General features: G+C 32.5%; 1 long non-coding RNA gene across 1 annotated transcript; it reads right to left on the reverse strand.

Annotated features, from left to right (window-relative positions):
• Positions 1-524: 524 nt before the first annotated feature.
• Positions 525-2,020, reverse strand: LOC141643319 (uncharacterized). The gene is made up of 2 exons (XR_012543681.1): positions 1,780-2,020; positions 525-1,678 (listed from the first exon to the last, which is right to left on the reverse strand). It is a non-coding gene; the product is annotated as an uncharacterized LOC141643319 (long non-coding RNA).
• Between the last annotated feature and the right edge of the window lie 7,377 nt (positions 2,021-9,397).

Raw genomic sequence — 9,397 nt, forward strand, 5'->3', positions numbered from 1 at the left:
TCTCTCTCTCTCTCTCTCTCTCTCTCTCTCTCTATATATATATATATATATATATATATATATATATATATCCATGAAAGAGAAAATTCATTGAAACGGTGAGTAAGCTTAACGCACTAGATACATTAGAATACATATAAAAGGTTCACTTTTTTTTTTTTTTTTTTTTTTTTTACGAAATCTCATATACACTTTTAACTAAAGTAGGTACACTTTTTTACCAAAACTCTATATACGCATTTTAAGAATGTAGATACTTTTTTTTTACCAAATTTAATATACACTTTTAACTAAAGTAGGTACACTTTTTACCAAAATTCTATATACGCATTTTAAGAATGTAGATTTGCTTTTTTTTTTTTTTTTACCCAAACTCATATACACTTTTAACTAAAGTATGTACACTTTTTACCAAAATTCTATATACGCATTTTAAGAATGTAGAAACACCTTTTTTTTTTTTTTTTTTTTTTTACCGAATTCTTTATGTTAGATACACTTTTTTTTTTTTAACAAAAATCTCAGGTACACTAAAACTTATCGTAGATACATTTTTTTTTCATAATTCTAGATACACTTTTTGACATTGTAGATACATTTTTTTTTCAGAATTCTATACACACTCTTTGATATTATAGATACATTTTTTGACAATGTAGATACGATTTTTTACATAAATTTTGGATACACTTGATAAAAATGTATATACCCATTTTTCCATGCTAGATACACTTTCCCCAAATAATAAACCCTAATTTCCAAAAATCAATTCACCAACCACCACCCTAACTACCACCGCACCACCACCATCACCTCTAAACAACACCCACAACTGCCGCCACTGACGCCTGCCACCGACCACGACCACCACAACCAGGCGACTCCGGATCAATCACCACTATCAGACGACGCCGACGAACACTAACGTTACTCTCTTATCATGTTTCTCCATCCGTTGATGTGAAACTAACCGTCAAACTGCCGCCATTCTCACTGTCGTGCCACCGCCGCTCCACACTTCTTCTGTCGTCGACATATCCCTCCTTTCTCCAGCACACTTTTTGTTTTCCTCCACTCCACCCTCCATTTTTATTTTCGATCGTTGACCTGATGACGGCGCAACTTCGACAAGAAAACGTTCCTAATTGAACCAATCACAGAAAATCAATCTAGCAATTGAATCGAGACAACCAAGGCTTGTCGCCACCGCACCAAATTAGAATTAAAACTAACAACTAAACATAAATGAGTATAACAGGTAACAAACTCAACAAAATTGAGGCGTAAAACTTAAATTAGAATCCATATCTGGGCTTCGTAAAATCGGCAATTTTGGAGGTTTGTGATACTCCATGGTCTCGCTGGAGCTGTGCCGGAATCATTTATGTTCGTCGGCGTTTCTGATGGTCGTCATGGACGGCAACAATCATAGGAGGAGACTCCACACCTGGGCTTTTCGTATCGGGAAATTGGGGACTCGTGATGCTCATTGGACTCGCCGGAGTTGCTTCGGTGGTGGTCTCTCTGCCAGCCTCTTGAAGACTCATCGGAAAGTGAATGAATAGATTCATCAAGATCAAAGCTCTGAGCATCGAAGTCGACCTTGCTAATTACATCGTAATTACAATCAGATTGATTGATAAACTCTCAATTACACAAATTAAATCACCATTAGCAGCTGCAGAAATTGACGACATTGAAATAAACATTTTTTGGCTGACATTAATGGTTAACACTGGCGATTAAAATGGAATTGACAATTGAATCAGGACTACTTACAAAACTGAAAGACATTCGATTACGGAAACTAAGCTGAACAAATTGCGGTTGAATGAGCGCCGTTCGTCGTTGTCATCATTCGATTAACATGAATTTTGACGAAAAAAATGAATTGGTGCGATTAAATTGGGGGAAATTGAATTGGGGAAAAATTGGGTAGGGAGATTGAAGTGCCGAAAAAATGATAGGACAGAGAGAGAAATTTGGACAAAATAGTGGGTTATACAAAATTGTGTGCATTAGTCAGCGTTGAATATTTTTATAATCTAAATAATTGTAGGTCGTTCTCACCGAGTGATCGTTTTCACCGGATCCTAAATCTATATATATATATATATATATATATATATATATATATATATATATATATATATATATATATAGATTGAATCATATGAGACCCTTCTAGGGTGAGAAATTGCATCTATCCTAAACCGTCGGATCTAATAACTATGACTCATCGAGATGACGCCACGTGTCCCCTATATTATCCAACACATTCACAATCACGCTAATATCTCATTTACGCAACACGTCTTATCTGCGTTTCCTTCTCTCTCTTGAACTTAGCTCCGGTGATTCAAAGCGTTTCCTTCTCTCTCTTCAACTCATTTTCGGTGATTCAAGTTTGAAGCAATGGAGAAATCGGGAGGCTTGCTGATTCGGGTTTTGGGGCGCACCATCGCGATCGACGACTCAAGCTCAATTCTTATCCAAATTTCGACTCTCAAGGATATGCTCGACAAGGTTTACTCTAATTTTCATCTCATTCGATTCCTATGTTGTTGAATGTCGTAATTTTTTGTAAATAATCGAAGATTTAATTCGATTTAGGTTAACGATGAAATCGAAACGAATAATCGAAGTTTCTATTTCATTATTGCTAGATGATGAAATCGAAACAATTATTCAAAATTTTAACCTTATTTGATTGCTACGGACCTACGGTGTTAATGGCGAACTTTATCATTTCGAAAACATGATCCAAATTTCTCTTTTTTTTAGGTTAATGATGAAATTGAAGCGAATATTCAGATTACAAGGCAAATTGAGTCCGAAATTGTTAAGTGTGAAAAAATTGAGGCCGCGCTTGATGCTTGAGAGTCGGAGCTAATGAAGCTGGTGTATTTCTCAAAGTTTGAATTGCGCGGTTTGATCGCCACCGGCAACTTCTTTTGAATTTATGATATTGAATTAGTGAGTTTTCAGAGTTTTACATGAAAAAGATATTCCACCTTGTTACTTTGTCTACTTTAAACCTTGTCACAAAGATTATTTTGATACCAAGACTTCTATGGGTCTTTATATTTTATCTATTTTGTGCAAAGTGCATTGACCCTAAAGAGTGCTAGCAAAGAAGTCCGTTTTTCTGCCAAGGCCGTAAGTTGTTGTGCTTGCAGATGTTATTTTCTTACCATGATTCATGATGTGCTGTTCCCTAGCAATTATTCCTTCTATCCAATTTATTTATATGTCCAATTTATATTATCACTCTCTAACTTGAATAGTCAACCTTGATCGCTATTTTCTCATAATACACATAGTAAGTACGAGTACTCTTAAACAGATTATATGAAAATATTTATTTTGATAAATCAAGTACTCCGTATGACGAATTTGACGAACTGTACATATATTTGAAGAGGTTAAAGTTGATCATCAAAACTTAAGATGCCTATGTCAATGAGGTGGAGTTGGTATCTAGATGTAAATTCCGCTTGTGACTTTTACCTCTCAATATCACAAGAAAGGTAGTCTTTTTTTACGATCCTTGTTGCAGTGTCACCTACTCACCTAGTCACCTAGTCAATAATAAATTTGTTAGTTAAATTTTGTAGATGCGTCTTGTAATTGTCTGTGTTAGTGTTGTCTTTTCTCGTTTGGGATATTTATTTTCAAGTGGTTCAAGCATTTTACTAATCTTACGACTTCTACTTAGCGATGGTTTCTAATTTCTTTCTCCAGGAATTCAAGGATGTCAAGACAAAAGTAGACAGTGTTAAGAGATTGATGGATCGCGGATATCGTGTAAAGGTACTTTTAACTGTTCCCGTATTTTTAATCGGGTAAAATCATCGGCCGCATTGGTGATTGTTTAAATTGGAGTGTCTCGTAAGCGATCAATACATTTGCCTCCTTAATTTTACTCTTTTCAAGTAAGATGTTTGCTCGCTTTTACGGTAGACTTTTCCGAATGATTTCATCCGCTCAAGCGAATTCCATACTTTTGTTCTATGTGATGAGTGGGATGTGTATTTTATCAAACATATCAAATTGACTTGGTGTATGTGAGTTTTTTAGAGAAAAATCGGCGAGGAGGAAGATTTACCTTCAATGGATTCATTACAAATTACAGAAAGTAGACCAATGCCGTCAATTTCGTCATATTTTGAGGTGACGATGATGGTGATATTCCGGACCTTGCGACTACGAAGGAGAGGACAATCTTGTTGAAACGGGCTCTGTAAGTTCTTTATTTCAATTGCCTCGTGTTTCTTTGTTTTAGATTACTTTAGAAGTCTACGTGGTTGATTCTCTGAGGTTAAATGTGCGTCTGGTTTGGCTGGTCAATAGGGACATAATTTAGTGTGTGAACGAAGAGTACTATCATATCGTGTCTTGAGGCAAACACTCGTGGGTGTACTGTTTCCCGGTGTTTATCTTTCGTGCCTATCTCCATTCTTCAAAAACTCCTCCCTCCCTCGAACAACTCCTTTCTTTTTCCTTATTTGGTAGAAGTCTTTTTTCCCCTCATGATCTAATATTTCCATCTGGAGATTTTTTTTTTCTATGACTAGAGACTGAATAAATATATTCAGTGGTATTGTGAAGCTCACTAGCAATGCTACACTATATTTTCTTATGTACTCGTATATCTTAATGGCTATTAGCTCAAATGGGAGAGCAATGTGCAAATCTTGCACAAAGGTATGAGTTCGAATCTCATATAGCCTAGTTAATTTAAGAATCTAGTGTATTAAACTTAAATACAATAACATTGAGGATGAGTTAGCCAAATCCGTACTCAGATGTGCAAAATTGAGGATGAGTAGAAGAAGCTCAAACTTAGATGTGCACAAACGGCGTGCATAACCCAAAACGTCATGCAGAGCGACTAAAGGAGCAAAGGATTACAATTTTGAGTCCTTTGTAAAGTCAATGTTAGAAATTATCTAAATTGGGTGCAATTGGACATGACAGAAAAGGCCAAAACCCAAAAGTCCACTAGAGAAATACCAATTAGGCTTTGAAGTGATGAGTGATCAATAACCAACATGGGAGTCGAACCCACACCTTGTGCATTGCACAACGCTCTGCCATTTGAGCTAATTGGTTTTAAAATAATTAAATCATTCCACTAGTTTTCATCATGTGAGTTGTTCCCTTATCTCTGCTCCCTCTGCCATTAGAGGAACGACTGAAGAAATTGATTCTCGAGGTGTGCTCTAGTCCTTACCTTGAAACTTTCCATTTTTTGGTTAATCGCTAAGCTGAAAAGAAATAATTGTCACTTTGGTATTTTGCTCTGTACTAGTATAGTTGTGTATATAGCTTCCGATCTTTTTCCACCATCATGTTGAGGAACAAAATTAATTGCGGTTTTTTTGAATATGTCTTTGCTTTAGTTCATTCCATCTTGAAAGAATGTGAAAGAAAATCATACCCCCATTTATTTTAACCACTTATGATGACCAAGTTTCACAAAATAAGGTTTGAGATTCACCAAAGAAGGAAAAGAGCAAAAAACGTGATTTTAACCACTTATGATTACCAAGTTTCACAAAACAAGCTCTAAGATTCATCGAACAAGGTCTCGAGATTCACAAAACAAAGTTTGAGATTCACCTAATAAAGAAAAGAGCAAAATAGGTGATTTTAACCACTTATGATGATCAAGTTTCACAAAACAAGCCTTAAGATTCATTGAATAAGGTATGAGATTCACAAAATAAGGTTTGAGATTCACCAAATAAGAAAAAGAGCAAAAAATGTGATTTTAGCCACTTATGATATCCAAGTTTCACAAAACAAGTTCTAAAATTCATCGAACAAGGTTTGAGATTCACAAAACAAAGTCCGAGATTCACCTAATAAAGAAAAGAGCAAAATAGGTGATTTTAACCACTTATGATGATCAAGTTTCACAAAACAAGCCTTAAGATTCACTTAATAAGGTATGAGATTCACAAAATAAGGTTTGAGATTCACCAAATAAGGAAAAGAGCAAAAACGTGATTTTAACCACTTATGATGACCAAGTTTCACAAAACAAGCTCTAAGATTCATTTGAATAAGGTCCGAGATTCACAAAATAAAGTCCGAAATTCACCTAATAAAGAAAAGAGCAAAATAAGTGATTTTAACCACTTATGATGATCAAGTTTCACAAAATAAGCCTTAAGATTCACTGAATAAGGTATGATTCACAAAATAAGGTTTGAGATTCACCAAATAAGGAAAAGAGCAAAAACGTGATTTTAACCACTTATGATGACCAAGTTTCACAAAACAAGCTCTAAGATTCATTGAACAAGGTCTGAGATTCACAAAATAAAGTCCGAGATTCACCTAATAAAGAAAAGAGCAAAATAGGTAATTTTAACCACTTATGATGATCAAGTTTCACAAAACAAGTCTTAAGATTCACTGAATAAGGTATGAGATTCACAAAATAAGGTTTGAGATTCACCAAATAAGGAAAAAAGCAAAAAATGTGATTTTAACCACTTATGATGACCAAGTTTCACAAAACAAGCTCTAAGATTCACTGAACAAGGTTTGAGATTCACAAAACAAAGTCTGAGATTCACCTAATAAAGAAAAGAGCAAAATAGGTGATTTTAACAACTTATGATGATCAAGTTTCACAAAACAAGCCTTAAGATTCACTGATTAAGGTATGAGATTCACAAAATAAGGTATGAAATTCACCAAATAAGGAAAAAAGCAAAAAAGGTGATTTTAACCACTTATGATGACCAAGTTTCACAAAACCAGCTCTCAGATTCACTGAACAAGGCCTGAGATTCACAAAATCAGACAAAAAGCAAAGTATATGATTTTAACCACTTATGTTGACAAATCAAGCTTTAAGATTCACAAAATAAAGCCTAAAATTCACAGGATAAGAGAAATAGCTAAATAGGCCATTTCAATAACTTATGACCAAGTCTCACAAAATACACATATAAGTTCACAAAATAAGCTATATGATTCACAAAAACGCCTTCAAAATTCACAACACTGAAACAAATAATACGCAAAATTTCATAAATTAAAATCGAAATAGTATGTACGCTTGATTCTTATCTATAGACTATAACACAGGCATCCTATGATTTTTCGCAAAATAATAAATGAATGATTTTTTCTTACGGTGTGAAACGTCTTATTGTAGAAATCAATTAATTTCATAAAGTTAACAGACCCTAGAAATCTAGAACTCGTCTAAAATGCTAAAACTTAACTCGGGTTTGATGGAATGCTTAATCATTGGAATAGCCAACGTTTTCTTTCATCCAATTAATTCTTCTATAGATGGACCTTTACAACTAACTTTTCTTGGGAACAAATTTCTACCTGTTCGTTTAACACTTATCATCACATCACATAAACAAATGACAATAATACACAAAAAATTGCAAAATTCAAAACCAATAATCCTAAGATGAGCAATTACCTGAAATCCTTAATAAGAGCAACAGTGACAACAACAAACACGATGAAATTGATCAAATGTCGATATTATTGATGTAGCTTGTTGATCGGCAAATCGATGCAATTGTATTCTACGAAGAATGGTTGCAATTGATTAGTTTATGGAGCAGATTTGGTATGATGGCTGCAATTTCATGAATCGATGTAGCTTGTCTATGAAGAATAGCTTATCGATGAAGAATAGAATAATTGATGCGAAATTTTCAGATTTATAAAATATTTGGGCCAAAATTTCAGCCCAATTTGAAGAACTCCGCGCTAACAGTCCGCTCTAAGTCTAATGAAGGAATTTGGTGAGGCCGGCCGCCTCGCCATAATGAGGTGCCTCACCGGATCCGGCCTCTATATATATATATATATATATTTTTTTTTCTATATTATCTATTATATTCAAGTGATGTTTATAATTTATATAAAAACATATACATCTCATTTGCCAAAAAAGTATTATAAAAAAAATTATGAAAATTATATTATAATAGATTCTTGGTAAAAGAAATGTTAGTATTAGACTATAGTATCATATAATTTGCATATATTTTTATTTATGATAAAATATTAAAACCAAACGTAAGAATATTATTAAATAGTACTCCCTCCATTCAAGACCAAATACAACATTTTCATTTACACACTTGCCAAGACACAAATTACAACGTAAATATCTTTAAGTTTACATTATAAAAAAATTTAAAATTTTGATATTCTCATTGTACTTTATAGGTAAATGATATATATATTTTTTTTATATTATGTCCAAGTGTTGATGTTTATAATTTTTATGTACAAACTTATACATCTCATTTAGCAAAAAAGTAACATAATTTTTTTTTTTGAAAAATTATATAATTAGATTCATGGTAAATAAATGCTAGCATTATAATATAGTATCATATTATTTGCACATATTTTAATTATGATAAGAAGTTAAAAAAAATGTATTATACAAATATTAGTAAATAGTATAGTATTTGCTTACTATTATTAAACTGGGTTAGATGTCGAATTAAATGCGAAAAAGTTGGTGTATTTCTAAGTATATTGTTTGTCCCACATTGAAAAATAATGTAGGTGTGGTAAATATACTACATATAAATAGTTGAATTGTCCTACATTAAAAGATTATCATGAGGTGAGGTATCACATGATTATAAATAGAAGTCATATTTGAAACTTAGGATAACAACCCAAAAACTTTTGAATCACTTAATTATTATCTTAGAGAGTTCTTATAAGAGTTTGTATTAACGACAAACCTTTATTAAAACAATACCATACAAATAATAATCACGTAGATATTTATAAAAGCGATTATATATTAGTGATATTATAATGTTTATTTTAAGACAATCGATAGCATAATAACTTTATTTAAGACAAAATCATAATTAAAAAATAAAATGGGTGCTAAATATACATAAATTGGTTATTAATGTGTCATATATAATGATAATCTTTGCACTAAAATAGAAAATTTATGAATGATAATACAACCAAGTGTTGCATAAAAAGATCTTGAATCCACAAACAAATCAATAATGAGCTTTTTTACTTTGATAAATAGTAGAATTAAATCTTTATAACTTTCAAATATAGGTAATTATTATGTCTCATTATATTTGAGTACGTAACTAAAACAAATCATAATTTATAACCATTAATCAAAATCCCACCAGAAAAAGAAAATATTTTGCATTTGTTTATACATTTTATTGCTCCCTCAATTTCATCTTAAAAGTCGTGCTAGGAAAAAAATGTAATTTAAATCATATCATTTGTACATATTTTAATTATGACAAAAAATGGAAAAAAACATACGTATTTTCTCATTATTAAATCAGGTTGGATATCGAAATAGGTGCAAAAAAGATGGTGTACTTTTTGTTTTTCGTGTGTTATT

Source organism: Silene latifolia, chromosome 2, assembly GCF_048544455.1.
Source record: "Silene latifolia isolate original U9 population chromosome 2, ASM4854445v1, whole genome shotgun sequence".
NCBI lineage: Eukaryota > Viridiplantae > Streptophyta > Magnoliopsida > Caryophyllales > Caryophyllaceae > Silene > Silene latifolia.